The 19,684-nt window shown below is 49.3% G+C and overlaps 1 protein-coding gene across 6 annotated transcripts in view; it reads right to left on the bottom strand.

Moving 5' to 3' along the window:
* ELFN1 (extracellular leucine rich repeat and fibronectin type III domain containing 1) overlaps positions 1 to 19,684 on the bottom strand; it is an 85,239-nt gene that overhangs the window by 7,563 nt on the left and 57,992 nt on the right. The window contains exon 1 of one of the 6 annotated variants that reach the window (XM_032447664.1): positions 1,512 to 4,907. The exons of the other annotated variants lie outside the window; for them this stretch is intronic. The gene's annotated coding sequence lies outside the window, so the exon portion shown is untranslated. Of the gene's footprint in view, positions 1 to 1,511; positions 4,908 to 19,684 lie in introns of those variants that run through there. 6 annotated transcript variants of the gene reach the window in all.

The following is a 19,684-nucleotide window of genomic DNA, read 5'->3' as shown; positions in this document are numbered from 1 at the left end:
TCTGAAATATCAGCACGGGCGGACGAAATGTCAGCCCCAACCTGTGGCAGCGCGGTTGATCCCTCAAAGAGCCAAGGAGAGCAATTAGAGGGGAAAAGTTGGTGGGAGGTGAAGAGGAGAGAGATTTCAGGGGACGGAGAGAACTGAGAGCTCTAATCAGGTAGAACAGTCATAATAAGGAAAGTGCGTTTCTGTGGGAGAGCGTATTTACTTGAGGTTTTCTCTCGAAATAATCAGCCTGAATCACAGCTTTATTATGAGATAGGTGTGGTGACGTTAGACTGGGGGGAAAACAGAATGCTGGTGTTGAAGCAGGACTCCCATCTCCCTCCAGTAAATAGTGCTGAGGATCAAAGACTGCTTGCCCAGAGCTGATACAATGGGGGGGAGCCCGCCCTGTATAGGGAGGTGATGCTGCTGGTGTCCCTCCATGCTGGCAAGCTGAACCGTGCCTTGTCCCTGCATTGTCATCCTCACTCAGATCTTTGCTGCTGTGTGAAAGAGGCTTTTCCTGCTTTCTTTCATTAATTTATTTTTCCAGGAGGCTCACATAACCCTTTGTGTCCCAGGTGGGAAGAGCCACTTTTATCAAGAGAATGGAGTCTGGTGGCAGATCCGTGAAAGGATTCGCTTGTTAAAATGACTTCCAGGGGAGCTTGCAATGACTGTTGGCATTTTTTAGGTTGTATTTCCAAAAGCACTCTTCCCTTTCTGTCCCTCTTTTCCCCTATGAATGGCCTCATGCCAAAACCATGGGGCTTTGGGCAGTGCCCAGCCCAGCAGCAGCTTCCAGGCAGACAGTGCTGCTGAGTATTGACAGATGGACAAGCAAACGTGCAGCACACACAGGACTTCATGCTGACAGCCTGTTATAATCCTCTGCTAGGTACACAGAACCTCACCTTTTCGTCTGTAGGTGTCTGTCTGCACACGGGAATTGCCATGGCTGTGCTATAAGCAAACACCTCTGTTCACCTGTTATCTTGTTCACCTTAAAGTTGGTTCTGCTTCTCCTGTTGGGTGCCTAGGGCTCAACCCTCTGTCTGTCTACTTTCGGAAGGGGGACTGTGCCCAGATATAGCAATATCTGGCAAGACCCAGTGCCCTACAGGCCTAATTTTAGCTCCCTCCTGCAGGCTGGCTTCCTGTTGTGGGCCAGGAGGAGGTTAATGATCATCTGGGCAGCTCTCCAGATCCAATGTAATGTTTATTCAGGATAACAGCATTGCAGAGCAGACCAAGCATGACCCCTTTTCACGCACATCTTACCTGGCATTGCCCTGCTTCTGCACATGGAGCAGCTCAGGTTTGTCAGCATTTGGAGGATGGACCCTCTCCTCTTTTCCTAGATCAAAATAGGTCCTGTGCAGCCCTGCCTGTATCCTCCTCCCTAAACTAAACAGATGCTTTATTTCTGGAGAAAAGTATTGTGAGAGGTTGCAGATCTATGGTGGTGGTGGAAAGAGACACTCAGACAACCCCCTGCTAAAACTTTACAGGATGCTCCTCACCTGATCCCTTTTGGCCATGATGTATTTGGTCTGCAAATACACCCTGGACACAATTACTGTAGTACAGCCCATGTATCTGAGGCATCATTTCCAGGTGCTTGTTTTGCACATGCTGTGGATAGAATTATATGTTAGAATCGGCACTTAGGGGAGACAGGAATGGCTTAGAGGCCACATGGGTAGCTCAGTCTGACATAGCTAAAAGCAATTAAGTTCATATATAATGCTGCCAAGGTCAAAGGGCAAACCCTACTGACCAAAGAGCATTTCCTAAGTGCACACCATGCCTTTATATGGCACTCAAAGCACAAATCTCCTTCCCACGATCATCTCAGTTTGCAGGAAGGCAGGGTGTACAGCTTCACTGCACCCCACAGCACTTGGAGTAGATGGAGCCAAGGGACGTGAGGCACAGTGGTCCCTGCTTTTAGCTGGTAGTTTGTGGGCCTGGATGTTCCACATGTGTGCACAGCTGGGTTTGGAGCCTGAGGGGTTGCAGATTGACATACGAGGTGAGGAAGGATGGGAGGTAGCAGTGGCCATACCCCTCTGACAGGGCAGAGCCCATGAGATGTGTTTATTTGTCTCAGCCGCTGTTTATTCACCTCAGCTGCTGTTGAAGAGCTTAATTTCAGCCACGAACTTACAGTGTTTTTCTTCCTACAGTGCAGCCCCTGCAGTTACCATGCCATCCTTTTGACACAATAGGAGCAGACATGCAATGGACTCAGTCCCAGGGATACCCCATGCCAGCACACAGTGCGTATGCTGTTTGCTTGGGGCTGTACATGGGCTCCCCTCAGGGCTCCATGAAGGGTTTGTGTATGAGCCATAAGACCTGGGGGCTTGGGAAGTGCTGTGTTGGGGGAATGCTTCTCTTCTAGCAGTGAGCACTTGCAGATGCATGTGGCCAACAGTGGAGCCTTTGCTGCTTCCCTGGGGGTGCAGAAAAGACTTGTACATGTTGCCAAAAGTGTTTTCTGAGAGCTCTGAGTTGCTGGTACTGGCTTCACTGATAGTTGAAAAGCAGTAGCACATGCAAGCTTCCCAGACATACTCCAAGAGGCACCACAAGAACACCAATTTAATAGGGTCCCTGGAGAGTGCTAGGATGTGCTTCCTCCTACCTGAAACGCTCAGGAAGATGGCTGGGCAGCCAGATGGCTGTATTCGTGTGGAGCTGTTATTAATGTTTCGTCTGATTGTGTTTACAACATGGGTAATGTGGCTTCTAGGTCCCCCAGCAGGTATCTTTATTATGTCAAAACTAAACAGAACATTGATACAGCTCTACTGGAGGCTTGACTGGTGAAACTGGGTGTCAGCTGATCTGCTGCTGAAGTGTGCTCATGCATTCATGGGAATAAGCAATGCCCATCGTTATCTATAAAGGGTGCTCGATCACAGGCAAGACCATTGGGTCTCCTGTGTGGTGTCAGCAGGCCTAGAACCCAACAAATGGCCTTACCCAAAAATATGTGGGTAGAAGCAGAGTATCTTGGGAAAATGAGTTGTGTATATAAGCTATGTTCCAAAGAGATGCTGCTGTGGTTTGACCACAGTTTATGCTTAACTGCATGTGGAGGGGCAGCAGAAGCTGTTGGTGCATTGGCATGGGCTTGTGGCATGTGAAAGCCCTTCCCCAGCATCATACCTGCTCCTCAGCTGTGTCTGTGGTCACTGTATGGGCCACTGCGTTTTCCCTGCTCATTTGTAGACCAACAAAAGATGCGGTGAGTGGAAAGGGAAACTTCAGAGAGTGCAAGACAATAGAAGCAGGGAGCTCTGCCAGCACTTGGATTGCCTGTCCTTTTCATAAACATTTCATGTGGAGGTTACCCAAGTTGAAAAAACAAGTGAACCCAGAACACCCACCCTCTCTGGAGGAATTGAGTTTATCGTTAATAATCTACTGCTAAAAGGGTAACATCTGTTTTGGACAAACTGTAATGAGATTTAAACCCCAGGTGGAGGGAGGACTTCACAGTAATAAATGGCTTTCTGTATGTCTAAATAGTTTTAATTTTTTTTTCCTGGCAGAAATGGCTGCTTTTCACCTCAGGCTTCTTTTTGCCAGCTCTTTTTGTTTAATGATTGCTATTAATTTCTAGTGTGGCAGATGGATTCTAGCCTGGTGTAGTCTGAAATGAGGAAAAACAGCCCAGGAAGGTGTGAGCTTGCCATGAATGTGAGCATGGGTCACACGTGTCTTGGTGGGATGCCACATGTGTTGGCTTTCCAGGGGAACTATTGCTTCTTGGTAGCTGCTCCCCACACCCAGGATCCTCAAGCATCTCTCCCTTTCCTTCAGATAGGAAAGGGAATTGGCTCTCTTGGTCACTGCTGGTAGCGCTGCTTGTTTAGACCTTGATACATCAAAGCTGCTGATTTCAGCAAGGCTTTGGGAGTAATTCAAACCAGCACTTAAACATTTAAGTGCTTTGCTAAATCCAAGCTGAAGTGAGCTGAAGAGCAGCACATGGTCCCCAAAACATGGAAAGGAGCTCACTGCCTTGGCTGGGTGATGCCCACAGCTGCTGCTGCCAGGGGATGGGGATTCCTCCTTGAGCATGAAATGCAGGCTTCAGTGCTTTTCCCAGGTAGCTGTGATTTGTGTGGTGTGTGATGCTCCAAATGGGAAATCCTCTGAAGGGTGGAGATGAGTGGCTTCTGTTAAATCCATTGGTCCATGTTGCAAGTTCCCAATGCCCAAAAAGGCATTTTCTCAGTCTTTCTAACACCATCTCCTCAAGGACAAAGAGCTAATCCCAATTAGTGCCTCAGCATGTTGATGTGTCCTGCCTTCTTTTTCCCATGTTGAAGGAATGTCCCCAGGCCCAGCCCAGGATCTGGGCATGCGAGGTGGCTGGAGGAGGACCACAAAAAGAAGCTGGTGATGGGCCACCACGTGGCGGTGCTCTAAGATGGGAGGATGGGGGAAGGAGGGAGGGTTTCTACTGCCTGGGGTGAGCCCCAGCGATGGAGGGAAGGGCGTAGAGATAGAAAGTGTAGCATCTCAGGTGATGCAGATAATCTCCCTTAATCTCCTGCTCAAAATAACCCAAAGTCAAGTAAAGGAGGGATTATATGGCCTAAGCCACTGTTATCGCCAGGGTGTAACAGACTTAGGTTGCATCTGAAGGGCTGCCAAGGAGGAAGAGGAGTGCAGCAAATGTTGGCCTGCTGGCAATGCCTCATTGTGAAGGTGTCTGGGGAGGCTGGGGATCCTCCTGGGGGTGGTCCAAGGGGAGCAGGAAAGGTGGCTGCCTGAAGCCTTTGAGGCCTGTTTGGGGACCTGGTCCCAGGTGTGTCCAACAGCATGGAGATGATGCAATCTTTTACACCTTGGCATTGGTAATAGGTTTATTCTTAGCATGGGAGTCAAAGCACTTCTTACCCATTAATTATTCTAATGGGAGAAGCCATCTGACTCAGCTCTACAGCTGAGAAACTGAGCCCCTGAAGACATAAACAGCCCATCAGGCACTGGAGCAAAGTGGGTAGTCCTTGCTCTCCTGTCACCCAACTCCATCATATATATTTTTAATGGAATTAGCCTTACACACCCTTGGCTGCACACTTATGGTAGCTAAGAGGCACTTGTGAGCTGAAGGCGTCTCCTACCCTTTGCTAGGAAATCTCACCCAGGCTCAGCTGAGTTGCATGGCCCTATCCATCAGCTCTTGGTGATGCCTATGAGATAGCAGCACAGAGACAGTGTGAAGTGGCATTGCCCAGGGGAGGGAGCAGAGCGTGCTCATTTTAATGAGCTTGTCCGTGCCTAAAGGAGAGAGAAAGCAAGAGAGGCTAACCTGGTTTAATAAACTCCAGCATGCAGATTTAATCAGATGGATCATTGTTCCTTGCACAGGGGTGAATATATTAAAAAAAAAAAAAAAGAAAAAAGATTCAAACTTTTCCCCTTTGTTTTTCATTTGTATTATGTGCTGTGGTGTGATAAAACATCCTGGGGCCAGCTCGCAAGCCAATAAAAGAGTTGGTGGAGGAGAGGAAGGTGCTGATCCATGCAAGCAGGAGGGGTGAGGCTGAGCTCACAGTGAGGGCTGCAGCATGCTCAGCCCTGGGGAAGATGTGTGTGTGGGCTATGAGCTGCTATCAGCACCTCTTTAGGCCTCCAGCCCTAAATTCCAGTGGTGCAATAAGGCTGTGGCTTGAGGTATGAATGTCAGGAGCTACCTGGTGCTACAAGCCATCACTGGGCAAACCTGGTATCTGCACCATGCTGTGCCACCCAACGCTCCCACCCTTGCAGAATGGTGGCCCTGTGTGCAGCATGAAGCAGTATGCAGGAGTGGGGTTGTGTGAGTGCATGCAATGGGAGGACATGGCTCTGGCTTGTGAGTGTCTTGCCCTGTGGGTGTGCATAAAGCCAGCTTAGGCCAAAGAGTATTTTGTGCTAAATCCTGGTCAGACTACCTGGAGCTGTGGGATCACCTTCCTTTGAGAATATTGCCCTAAAGTGCAGTATTGACCTGTCCATGAAAATATCACCTACGGCCATTTGGTGTTAAAATCTTTACCTTCTGGCACACCCCCATGTAACTGCTTCATTACTTTATCCATTACTGGGCATGAGCGCTAATAAATAACCCCACTTTCATTCCTACTGTTGTTTAAGTGGTCATTAATTGTGGTTTATACGCTGTCTTTGTATATTTGTGTACGACAGCTTCTTCATGATTCCTTGATTAACCGTGATTGATTGTGTATTTTAAAATCAATTAAAAGTTTTGCCACTGAGAGGCAGAGTCCTTAGCAGTAACACTCCAAGGCGTTGCCATTTATAATGGAGCTATTGTAGTGCTGGTTTCCATTAGTGTGGCACACAGTGATCCTTTTTGTCTGGGTCTGTGCAAACATGTGTATAAGTGTGCACACACTTGTGTCTTTTTTGAGTGAGTTATAGCTGGAAGAGAGGGGGTGGTTTCTCTCAAGGGTCTGAATCACATAGAATGGGTTGGTCTCATGGCCAGCCATGTATCACCAACTCCCTTCCTTAAGAACTGAGTGCAAGTCTTGAGTCCTATGACCCCAAATTTCCTTGCTGGTGTGAGCGCACAGTGCCTTAGCCAGCTTGTCTTTACCAATTAATTAGATTGCTGCCAATGTGCTCAGCTGAATGGGGCCACCAAGAGGGGCATTCATCCTTCTGAACTGCTGTTTCAGTGAGTGTGTCTGTGCCTTGTGGGGGGTGCATAACTGTGTAGGTATATGTTTGTGGTAGTGATACAATGCTGATGTGATGGAGGAGACGTGTCTGCTGCCTGAGCATCAGGGCATGTGCTGGAGCACAGATCTCTCCACTTCATAACACCAGTGCTGGTATTATATCAGTCCTCAGCTCATCGTACTGCTGCTGAGCTGGGAGAATGTGGCCAGCACCAGAGCAGGAGATGAGGTTAATGCTGCTTTCTTCATGCTCTGTGCCTTCTCCTGTAAATCTCAATACAGCATGCATACCAGGTTGCCTCTGCCCAATACACTGAATTGGGAGTTAGGACACCATGCAGATCTTGTGTGGCTTCTTGGACGTGGTAGGAAGCAAAATCCATGGGAGCCAGGGGGGAGCAGGGCCCTATTTACTGATATCCCCTCTGCCCTCCTTTTCCCCCGGCATCCCAGCTGCACCCAGGAGTGCCCACGAGGGGAAATCACCAATCTGGTTAACTGATAGAGGAAGCTCTCTGTGCAAGCCCTGGAATGGGATGGTTCTGTCATATTAACTCTGCCGCTTGCGTTGATGTTAATGAAATAAAGAAATATGATGGTTCCAGACTTTTAAACTTCTTATAGCTCCATTTGCATAATGGCCACTGCTACCCTGAACAGGAACTGATCTGTCGAAAAATATTGTTCCAGCCCTCCATCATTCAGCTCAGTGGAAGGCGCAGATTGGCCCACAGGGGCTGTTTTTTGCTGATGGAATGGAGTATGCCTCGCGCCGAACATAAAAAGCTAAAATTAGGACTCAATTCAATATTGTAAAAAAGAAATTGGTTAAAAGTTATAGATCAATAACTGTTAACGTGACTCTATTTTTCAGGCGGGTCATGTTTACTGCTGCTGGTGATGTGGGGATGGCTCCTTCCCACCTGCTGAAGGCACTCTGCTGTCTCCTTAGAGCACTCTGTCATGGCTCAGCTATCCTGAGCAACCCTGTGAGCACTCTGCAAACTCTGGAGTTTGTCATGAATGTTTGCTGCTCTGCCAAAGGCCGGCCATGGCTGCACCCAGCTCCAGGGCTCTTCTCCACCCTCCTGCGTGACACTTGGCATTAAGCAGTGAGTGATGCTGGCAGCGTTCCTCTGAGATGGACCATGCCTCACACCTCAGTGCCCCAGAACCCCAGTCCTCAGTGCCCTAGAGCAACTTCTTTTTGATGCCCTTGATCATCACCTCTGCTCCTCTGTGCCCTGTCTCCGCTTCTTGCTTACCTACATCTCAGCTCCTTGATTACCAACATCTCTGCTCCTCCATGCCCTGCGTCTCTGATTCTCCTCATCCTGGCTCTCTGTTCCTTGATGATCTAGATCTCTGCTCTTTGATGCCCTAGTTTTACACTTATCAGTGCCCTAGATCTCTGCCTGCTTCAAAGACTGCTCCTCTCCCAGCAGACGATTCCTGCACTACTTACACCAATCTGAGAGTAACTGGATGCTTTCACCCCTGGGCCTTGGTCTTGGTGTGTGTTTGTCCTATCCGTTACAGCAAAGTAAGAATCCCTTCCTCCACTCTGTATTTAAACCATGGTGCCCACAAGCAAAGACTGTATCTCTCAGCAGCATTGTGTGTTTGGGCTACACAGCCCCGGATAATGGGGATGGGGGGCAGGGAGCTGGCTGAGCACTGTGAGCCAGCACGGTGATGGTCCTTCTGCCCCCGGTCACCTTGGGCTTGCCTCTGACAGCTCATTACAGCTAGTCTTTGATCACTTGCCTCTCCCCCTCTCTGTACTTGGAAATGCTGGAGAGCTTTTCTGACTGATATTATCAAAAAGGACGTTTTTATTTCCAAAATATACAGTGTAATTAGAACTGCAAAGGAAGAGAGCAGCCAGTCCATAAAAACACCCGCTCTGCGACAGTCTCTGTCCTGACCCTGTGGGAACTGGGAACAAAAGGCTGCTGGGTTTGGGGGAGAACAGGGCTGTTTCCCAAATAATGGCAGCACCCCTCAGGTCCCAGCCAAAAAGGGCTCTTCCACTGCATGGGAAGACTTTGCTGTCTTTACTCAATTGGGACCCACTGGGAGCATGGATAGAATAGCTTCAACCAGCATTGCAGAGTCCATCACTTAACCCATCATCGTGCAAATATGTTTTCTGATGAAGTGATTGAAGGCCCCACTGCCACACACAGCATTGCTAGCATATTTCCAGCGTTGCAGGGCCCTCTCCCACAGGCTGGCAGCTCCATCCCATGGGGTGGGAGGACATTGCTTCCCCTCTGCCAGATGCTGGCCGTGGGCAGGGGCTGCCTCACAGACACCCGGCTCCCGTCCTTCCCATCTCTACAGCTGCCCCAGGAAACAGCTGACTTCTTAAAAATTGATGGGGTTCATTTCCTGCCTCTGTGCACTTAAAGCATCAGCTTTGCCACTACCAGCAATGTCCACATTAATTACTATCATAATGCAAGTACCTTTGTGTGCGCTGCCTTGCCTGGAGAGTCTGTCCCAGCAGTGACCTGCATTTTGCTACCCTCCAGACCTTGCCCATGGCTGAGGTTTCCAGAGCTGCTTCATGCACAGCAACAAAGCTGGGATAGACCCAGAGGAGGAGAGGCAGCAGGAAGGGTCTGCGCTCTGATCCAGGCTTGGAGGTTCACCTGATGCGTGGGACTCACCTTCCCCTCCTCCCTGTGTCCTATTGATCAGCAACACCCCAAGACTGTGTGGAGCACCCTCAGCTCTGAGCCCCGGGGTGCAACCTTCAGCATTGCACCACTGAGTCCCTCCAAACAGAAATCTTCAGTTTCCAAGGAAAAGAAAAATCTGGTCATGGAAAACCACCCAGCTCAGCTCACTCAATCAGAGCTGCTGGGGTTGGGGCCTGGCCATGCTGGCCTGCTTTTCAGTGCCCCGTGGACTGCAGAAAATTAGGAATTATTTCTTTTTTTTTTTTTTTTTTGCATAAAATTATGATTATCCAGTGTTTAACACAAGCGTGTCTTAGGCCGTGAAATGACTTGCTTGAGAGAGATAAAATACTGGAAATTAAGAGGAAGCAGGAGCCAGCAACTGAAAAGATCATTGGAGAAGCCTGTTCAGTGTGGACCAAAGAGTTCCAACCCAGGTGTCATGCACAGCTTCATCAGAGCCTGAGCATGGCTGTTCTCTGGGTATGTGAACCAATCCAAATGAGGATCTAAAGGAGGCTGATGAGCACTGGAGAATACATCCAGAATACTCCATCGCTGCCTTTTCCTATTCACCTAAAAATCCCAAAGGACCCACAGGCAGTTGGCATCAGTTCCTCAGAAAAAGGTCTAGGAATTATAGCGGGTCATAAGCTGAACATGAGTTATCAGTGTCGCATCAGGAGGCACAGCGCCCTGGGAGATGCGTGCAGCAGCATGGCCAACCCAGGCTCATCGCATCATCCCTCTTGCTTGTTCAGTGCTGGTGAGATCTGCACTGGAGCAAATTCTGGTATCGGCAGCTCATGTCAAAAGAGAGGCGGCAACGCTGCAGTCAGCGTGCAGGGAACAGTGAGAATGATCAGAGGTCTACAAGACATGACCTACAAAGAAAGATTGAAAGAACTGGGTTATTTAGCCTAAAAGAGATGATGGGAGAAGAGATGTGATAACAGTCTTCAAGTGCTTAAAAGGCTGCTGCCAAGGGGAAGAGAATAATCTGTTCTTTATGTCCATGGTAGACAGGACAAGAAATAATGAGCTTAAATTACAGCAAGAGAAATCAGGTTAGACACCGGGACAAAACCAGAGAGGCTGAAGCTGGGCAGAGAATGACAGCAGTGCTCTTGGAGGCAGAGTGGTTCTGTTGGGTTGGGATCGCTGGGGGGAGAGGCCGATGTGCTCCCATGTCCCTGCAATGCCTTTGACACGAGGTTTGATGTTGTTGCATTTCCCAAAGCAAGGTCAGTGCTGCAGCAGTCGCTGCTGGGGGGATGAATCTCAGCCACTTTGTCTTGTGAGAACTTCCAAGACAGCAGAACATGATTTTGTGGCAAATTGGGGGCACAAGTTGACATTTTCTGTTATTTCTCTTGCAGTGAAAAAATACTTGAAAATGGATTTTTAGTATTTTTTTTCCTCCAGTCTATTTCAGCCATTCTATTGCAACACAAACAGAGCAGAGTGCCCCAGCCATGCCCCATGGGCAAGCCAAAATGACATAGTCCAAACGCAACCTGTTCGATAACATCCTTGCTGAAAACATCAGTGAACTCAATCTTTTCCCTTCCAAACAATTAGATGGAGTTGAAGCACCATTTTCTGAGCGAGGAGATTGCCCTGAGATGTTTTCCAACTGCCTCAGTGGGTTCTTGCTATCAGAGAGGCAAAAAGAAAAGGAAAGGCACGCGCATGTCCAAGAGCAGCACTGCTTCCATTGGCAGCGCCGTGCTGCTGAGTGCACACCGCTGGCCAAAGATTGAGAGATGCTGTGTTCTCAGGAGAGATGATTATTACCACTGGATTCCAAGAGCAATCCTTTATTTTAAAACCTGCCTCCTAATTCATTTTCTATTTACCCATAAAACGTTGGCCAAGGTTTCTGAGAGCTGCGGTCTTTTGGAAAGGCCAAGTCTCCAGCGGAGCTGACTCAGCAGAAGCTCTCCTGATTGAAGCAGTGCCTGTTTGAGTTCGTACCACCCCTGGGCAGGGATGGAAATAGGGGAGCTGGGCTCTCCCTGGCTTTAGTTTTCTGCAAGGAGCAAAGCTCGCTGCTGACCTGCAGGGCTGGGAAGGGGGCTGGCAAAGTGCAGGATTCTCTCTGCTTGTTTCCCCCCTGCTGCGTATCCCAACTTTTGTTCACTTGCAGTTTAGTACATCTGAGATGAAAAAAAAAAAAAAAAAAAAAAAAAAAAAAAAAAAAAAAAAAAAAAAAAAAGATGAAATCCCTGTAAGTAATTAGTTTTCATCCTTTCTGCCCAGCATCAAGGAGGAGAACAGAAAATACCCAGCTTATTAAAACGTCCCCCTGCTTCCACCCAGGATGCTCTGAGAGAGGCGTGCCTTGCCTGGGGACAGGCATCCCAGCTCCCTCCCACACCATAGTGGGAGCACACTGGGACTTGGACTAATTCTAACATAGCCCTTGGTGCCAAGCCTGTTTCTGCCTTCCTTTTCCCATGTTGCTGATTGCCCTAGTTGTTCCCTTGGCTCCTGGGCACGATGGTAATGCCTGCCCTGTATTTGTGGGGCAGTGGTGTCTTAAGCAGCTCTTGCTTGGGAGATGCTCTGCAGAGCATCTCTTGCTTGGGAGATGAGGTATCCTCTGCAGAGCCTGGCCTTCATCCTCATGCTATTGTGAGCCCTTCTCATCCAAGGTCTGGGAAGTGAAGAAGGTGATACTGCAGACTGCTGTGGAGTCCTGTCCCAGGTGAACCAAGCTTCCTTTGCTTCATGGAAAAATTCATGTTAGGATGAAGGGGAAATCAGAGGAGTGCTGAAAGTTGCCCATCTCATACCTTGGAGAAGAGCTGCTTCTGGTATCTATTACAAGGCATTTGAGTGGTGGCCAGGCTATGAAATACAGCCACAGCTGTTTGAACTGACAGCTCATTCCACACACAAGCAAAGCCCAAAAGACCGTCCAGAGCTGCATAACAACAAGTGGGCTAATAGATAAGTATGTAACAAAAACCTAATGAGATCACCAGTATCTCCTAAGTTCAGCTTCATTCAGAAAGCCAAGAATATGGAATTGAGTCAGTTTGTGTCCAGCGACCATAATGAACATGCCACAGGAGATGCCCAGAAGGAATAATACCATAAATTGGCCAGGTCACAGCTGCATTCATCTGCTCAAACAAGAGCTGGTCATCCATAATCCTGCAGTATCAAAGACCAGCACATCAGTTCCAATGTTATTTCCACCTCCAAGTATGAGTGGGATCACTCAAAATCTGACAGCAGCCCCAACAGATGCATCACTCCTGTGAGAGCCAATGCTGGAAGGCCATCCAGGGGAATGAAGCAGAGTTAATTTATTCTAGCTAATCATCAGGGGATTCAAACCACCACCTAAGTCCTCTGGAGAAGGCAGTGAGTATGTGTCTGGGACATGCATCAGTAATAACCTGTTGTAGTTGGAGTCTGCAGCACCAAACCTTTGTTTTGGGCACCCTACACCTGACTCAGGAGTGGCTGGCACTGATTTGGGAGCTCTGGTCTCCTTTCCCATGTGGCTATAAGGTGGGTGCGGGGTGGCTGTCATCCCCATGGTGTCAGCTGTGGGGACAGGAGCAGGAAGCCCCCAGCAAGGACCTTCTCCCCAGGTTGTTTGCAGGGGAATCAGGGTGATTGGAAGCCAGCGGGCCTCCGAGCGTTGCACAGCGTTATTCATGTAGCAGCTAATGGAGCTTACTCAATCCATAAAGATTTTAAGTCAGGAGTTTGATGTTAATTATGGACCAAAACATTTAATAGCCCGTTACACTTCCACGAGGCATTTTTTTAATTAAAAAATGATATATTGCAGAAAAGGGAAAAAAACAGAAGGGAATAATTGAAGATTGTTTTATTCTGGAATGACCTGAGGCAGGGAAGGCAACAAGGAGCCGGCGTGTCGGGAAACGTGATGGTAATGGCATGGACCAGGCAACATGGGAAGAGTGGAGCGAGGTGGGAGAAGGGAGAAGAGTGGGGGGAGAGAGAAGGAGCCCTGGGGCAGGTGGGTGGGTGAACACTGAGGGGCTCTGTGCACTGGGCTGGGCTGCCCAACCTCTTGAGTCATTTGTCTGTGCTGCAGAAGACCTTGGTTCAGACCCTTCTTTCTGCGTCTCTATCAGCTGTCTCTCAGGAAAAACAGCTAAACCCCCAGGGTGGAAATTAGCCTGGAATATGTCAGGGTTGAAGAAAATCTGACATGTCTCGCTCTGACGCTACTCCATTTTTCATACAACGTTTAAAGATGAGTTGGAGCAGGGGCTGGATTTGGATGCATTCAGATGGGCTATGCAAAATGGAAGGACTTCAATAGAGCAAGCCAGCATATCTCGTGCCCACCCTGCCCCAAATGGTGCCCACTGGCTGATGCAGGCGATCCTCCATCTGTGGGAGGCTGCTATCCAGCTAACTCAAGAGGGAAAGAAGAGAAATGGGATGGAAGAGTGTCCTGGGGGTGCCCAGGATAAGTTAGGATGGCTGCTGTTCATTGGAAGGAGCCGGACTATGATCCCCACACTTGCCCAAGTCCTCCCATGGCTCCAGCTCTGCACATCGCTGTCGCTCGCTTCCCCCAACACTACAATGGAAATAATATTATTCCCTCCTTACAGGGCTTTGAGATGCTCAGTTACTATGGTGATGGAGCCATAAAAGTACCAAAGATAGCAAGAACAATAATAATATCAGACATGGTAAGAGCCAAATAATTGCATTTAGGGCACGCACACAACACAGAAGAGAGAGCCACCTCCATGCACCACAGCGCTCTGAAGACAACGTGTTACACCAGCGGGCTCACAGCCTTCCTAAAGGGCTCATTTCCAATTCCTAAGCCATCCACCCAAGGGCAAGGAACAGCCGCAGCTCTGTGCCCACTCCCACCTCTCCCCTGCAGCAGCCACAAAGTGGGGAGCAGTGAGATGAGGTCCCTTTGCCAACACCAACATCAGCACACCGTCACACCATGTCCCCACTGATGTGTGGCCGCCACTTTGAGCAGCTGAGCGCTTCCCCCTGCACGATGCTGCTAGCGCTTTGGTTCCTTTGTCTCTGCTGCTTTGTCTCTTTTGCCTTGTTTTTATTATTCATTTTTATTCTTATTATTTTTTCTTTTCTTTTGAAATGTATGGGGTTTTAATTGAAAAAAAAACCACAACCAACAACTGTATAGCATCTGTGGCTGCTTAATAACACCTGTGTGCGGCAAGGCGGCTTTTCAGCAGCTATTGTCACAGTGTTCTCATCTGTGCAGTGCTGAGCTGCTGTTGCTGCGTGGCCCCCTTGGAACTGCACAAGCAGGAGCCATCCTCAGAGGGCACGTAATTAACAGGTGATGCAAAACAAGATGCTGTTAAAAAAATCTGAGCAACAAGCCCTTTTAACTAGGGGGATGTACAGGGATGCGCCAGGCGATGAGTTTGCCATGCCTCCATGGGAGCAGTGCCTGCAGGTATCCAAGGGGCAGTGCATTTTGACGCCTGAGTCAGCGGAGCATCCCAATCCTTGGTGGGCACCCTCCTCCCTTGGACCTGGGAAGCTCAGCTGGGGCCCAAATCCTTCTCCCCATTGGGTGAATGAATGAAGTCCTGTTCCCAGATGGTGGAGTGGTTTGGCCAGGGAATAGAAGAGCAGCACAGCAAATATCTCCATGTCCAGCCCTGTGTGATGAAGCTCTGCAGAGCCCTGTGTAACCCAGGGCATTTATGCAGAACCCTTCAGGCACTTCCCTTCAGTTCAACCGACGCATTCAGGCTTTGAATTTCCCCCATCTCTCAGAGTACATTAAAAAATCAATGTAATTACACAGCAAACATTAATTATGATAAAAAATGCAGCTGAGAGGGATTGATCTGGAGGAGATCGTAAGGCTGTAGCTAGCCACAGAGCTGCCAAAAAATCAGCTCAACGAGGCTGAGGCCACAGGGACTTGTGGAATGTCTGAACAGCAAGGCATCCTTGGAGGCACCTGGATTGTGGTTTCTGCCTCTGATTTCTCTTATGGAAGGCATGGGGATGGGTGAGCTCCATGGGGATGGAGCAGCTTCCTGCTCAGCATGGCCATGTCAGTGAGGTGAGTAGTTCAGGGCCCTCTCAGATGTTACCATAAAGTGTGTGGACAACTCAGCCTGGCAGCTTGCTCAACAGCAAAGCCATCTTCATCTCCAGCTTCTTCCCTTAGACCCCAGCAGGTTCTTGGAGCTCTCCAGGGATGAGGCTCCACTGTATCCTGTGCTGTCTTTTGGCCAACCTTATTCATAGGAAGCTTTCCCCAAGCATCTAACTCAACTTGGCTGTACTTCAAGCCTATTACATCTTGTCCAACCAGCTACCAATTGATCACCATCATCTTTCTAACTGCCCTTTCCATTCTGGACAAATGTTACACTGTCTCACTCTCAGGCTCAGTCCTGGAGCACAAACACAGCTCCTTCAGTCCATCTTCCTGGAGCATGTTTTTGCAAACACCCCGAACTCTCTCAATTTGTCTGAATTTCTCTGAAAGTTGTGATGGCCAAACCTGGAGATATGTATCTCCTGCTGTTGCCTTACCAGCACTGAACAGAGCCAAACAAATTACCTCGCTGTCTTCCATCTGAGACTATTAATACATTTCCAGGCAAGATGTGCCTTTTCTTTCCTTTCCTAAAGCATCAGGCTATTGTCTGCTGCTCAGTTTGAGGGCTACTCTGCTGCCTGAGCCTTGGCTGCTCTCCTGCTGGCATACCAGTTCGTCCCCATCTTACATCTGCGATTTTGATATCGCCTTCCTAAGTGAAGCACTTTGCACTTGACTTTATTGAATTTCAGTGTATTGATTTCAAGCCATTTCTTCAATTTATCAAAATCATTTTGCTCTGAGGAATCTTGCAGCAGCTTGTCTTGCATCTGCTCTGTTGACAAAAGGTCTTTAGTCCTCAAGGCTATCAAGCCAGGACTGCGTAGTAGTCCTTAAAATAGCCAGAAAGTACCATATGAGAGGCACAGGGACAACAAAAGAGAGAGGTTTTAGGCTGGTTTGCACAGAGATGGCCACACAGTGTAGAAACAGCAGGAGGAGATGGGGTGAAGCACTGCAAGCACAGTGGGGAATGCTGCTGGATCCTGGGATAAGATGATGCTGTGAGATGCTGGGACCCTGCTGCTGGCCTGGGGGACAGCCCTGGATGGAGTGGGGGTGATGGAGCCCTGAGGTTTAATGGTTCCTTTCTTTTCAGGCCTGTGTGTGATGAGCTGCCCCATTGCCCCCTTGGGGCTTGCATGGGGACACCCTGCAGCACCAGATGTTAATGGCACTGCATGGGGACAGCAAAACCCGGACTAAGAGACTGGAGTCCATCAGTCAGGTGAGATGTTTTCATCATTGCTCCATTCTTTAAGGCAGAGGAAGGCACCTGGGAAGCAGATGCTTGTCCTGCGGAGGAAGGAGCAAGCAGCACTTGGCCCTTCTGCTTGGGCACACTGCAGGACCCTGAGGTTTTGGGGATGCACCCACACCCAGCACCTACCCGGTGTTCTTCCCTCTGCTTCTCCCACCTTTCCCTGCAGCTTCCTCCTGCCCCACACAACAGGTTGCTGCTCAGGCAACCATTATCCAGGTAGCAGGAGGAATTTCCTAGAAAACCGTGCAGAAAAGCACCTCCTGCAGAGCTGCCTCCTAATAAGTCCCCATTCTTCCACAGGCGGAAGGCGAAGCGGCTGAGCTTCAGCTGCACACACAGCAGGAGGGATGGGGAACGCGCCAGGAGCAAGATGCAAACAGACCCAGGGAGGGGGGAAAGCAGAGGCATCATGGAGGGGCTGGAAGAGAAAATGGTTTCCTTGGGAAAAGACTGGCAAGCCTCAGCTGGAAAGGGACAGAAAGAGAGAGATGGGAGAGCTGCTCTGGGCTGGGGAGAGAAGAGGAACATGGTTTGGGTAAAGCTGAGCTCACCCTGGTCCTTGACATGGTAATGATGCAGACACAGACGTGTGATAAGCCCTGCTCTGCACACACTTTAGAATCTAAGTAGCTTATGAATAAGTAATAATCCCTATTCCCAGTGCCATAATCTATATTTAATTAAGAAAATAACTAAATGATGGGAGTAAAAGGGGCTGTGTGGGGAAATGGAGACGGAAGCACTATGAGATAAGCTGTGGTGGGAATGGGGACAAAAGGCAAACTCAGCATGGTCATGGTGGCATGATGGGGCTGCTGGGCTGGGCACAGGGTGACCTGCAGGAGGAGGTCTGCCCCAGTGACTGCCAGGGTCAGCATTGAGCTGAATGCTGGGCAGCTGGGTCATTAGTGTGCTCTGTAACTTCGTGTTCCCTCCTATTCAGTGCTGGTGCCGATGGTGGACGGCATGGAAACTGATTCTCCATGCATGTCCAAGCAGCCCAAACCCTGTGTTTGACAGAACCCAAATCACAGCCTTTGATACTGCTACAACATACTGCTTGATGCCTGTGATAAAGCATCCTTGGCAGAATACTCCACATGTCTTGCACTGACACAGGAAAGCAAGCCCTGCCAGAATAACCCATGCTGAGATGGGAAGAGAGCATTGCAGGCAATGCCAAGGGCAGCTCTGATCAACCTCCACTTTGGACAAGAGCAGTGTGTGGTGCAACCAAAGGTACCTCCATCCACGGACTCTACAGGGCCCTTACGCCACCAACAAAAGCTCTTCACAGATAAAGCCCCGCACCTTTCCCACCCATCAAGGCTGCAAAGTGTGGCTGCATCACTGCTCACTTTAGCTGTGCTTCTTATTTCCCTAGCGGGGAGTCTGCAGCCACCTCTGCTCCTTTTGGCTGTCAATAGTGGAACTGAGAGCACACCTTAAGGGCTCGGTCAAACTGAAAAACCAATCTCAGTCCACGCGCTATACTTTATAAATAGGCCGTCTGGTTTTTAAATTGAAAAACAACAATAATCACTGCTAAGAGCCCGCTGAACAAAAGCAGCCTTATTGCCACTGGGACAGATTCATTCTCACCAACAGAAACAGACATATTTTTCAAGCTGCTCTTGAGCTCCTGAAGTTGCCGATGTCCCACTGCATCACGGTGACTGCAATCAGGTTTTAGCTGCACTCTTGTCTTCTAAGTGATGTTTTGGGGCAGGGTGGTGGTGGGGGTCTGAAGAAGGCAGTGCTGATGGTGGGGAGCAGGGGGTGGGCTGTGCTGTGCTGTAGTGGACATGGCAGCCAGGCAAGCTTGGCTTTCAGCTGCTGTTAAGAGATGGAGAAAAGCACAACTTCTAGAGAGGTCTGTCAAGGGTGCTGAGCAGGAACAGCCATGGAAGGAGCCGCATACCACAATCTGGAGATATTTGCTTCCTCTCATCCCAGCACAGTGAGCTCACTGGGAGCTCAGTGCTGGCCCAAATCCAGTCTGCCCCCAACAGTGCCCAGAGCCAGGCATGCAGCCAAGCAGGTGGGGAACAGGAGTGCTGGAGCTCACATTGTTTTATCTGGGTTTGGGTCCTTGAATCAGAAGGCTGGACAGCATTAGCCATTGCTGATCCAGAGCCAGCATCTGAACGCATGCGGCAGTGGTTCACATTGCTGGATCTCTGCCTGGGTGCTGCTTCAGGCATGGCTGCCAGCAGCCTTGTGCTATTGGCCTGCTCTGCCCAGTCAGAACAAGTGCTGTGGGACTGATGGGATGCTGCTGTCCTGGGCACACCGTGGCATGGGAGGTGGGGCTGAGAGGGACTTCTCTGTGCCAGAGCCTGAATGCTGCCTTTGGGCAGGAAGTAAGGACCTGTAACATTGACCTAGCAAATGATGCTGGCTGCTGGAAGATGTTGTTCTGAGCACAGCACATGGGTTCAGATGTTATGGAGAGATAAGAAAGGTGCAGACTTGGAGGTGGAGGAGAAAGGAAAGGAACAAAAACAATTTAATAATGAATATATTATGTAGACATGTCATGCCTCTTGCCCGCTGGCATGGATTAATATCCATAAATCAAAGAGGAAGGGACTGTTTTAAATGCTGGAGATGGAGGCTGGTCCTCAGAAAATTGCTAGAGGGGCATTAATAAGGAGAGACATCTGGGAACGGCTCCAGGTGCATTGGCTGCATGCAGGGGAAATTCTGCAGAACCAGTGTCAGCTGAAATGTATTCCTGTGCTGCAGGGACCCTCAGCCCCCATGTGCAGGCTGGAGGAGCCATGACTGAAGCAGGACATTCTGCCTCATCTCTGCTGGGCATGCAGTCACCATCTCCTATGCACCACAGGGACTGGGACCCCAAGGATGGGAGCTGTAGCTCTCCAGTGAGCCCCAGGTTAGGGCAGTCCCAGAG

This window comes from Coturnix japonica, chromosome 14 (assembly GCF_001577835.2).
Source record: "Coturnix japonica isolate 7356 chromosome 14, Coturnix japonica 2.1, whole genome shotgun sequence".
Taxonomy (NCBI): domain Eukaryota; kingdom Metazoa; phylum Chordata; class Aves; order Galliformes; family Phasianidae; genus Coturnix; species Coturnix japonica.
The sequence above is the reverse complement of the archived record's forward strand: the minus strand, read 5'-3'. Positions and strand labels throughout refer to the sequence as shown.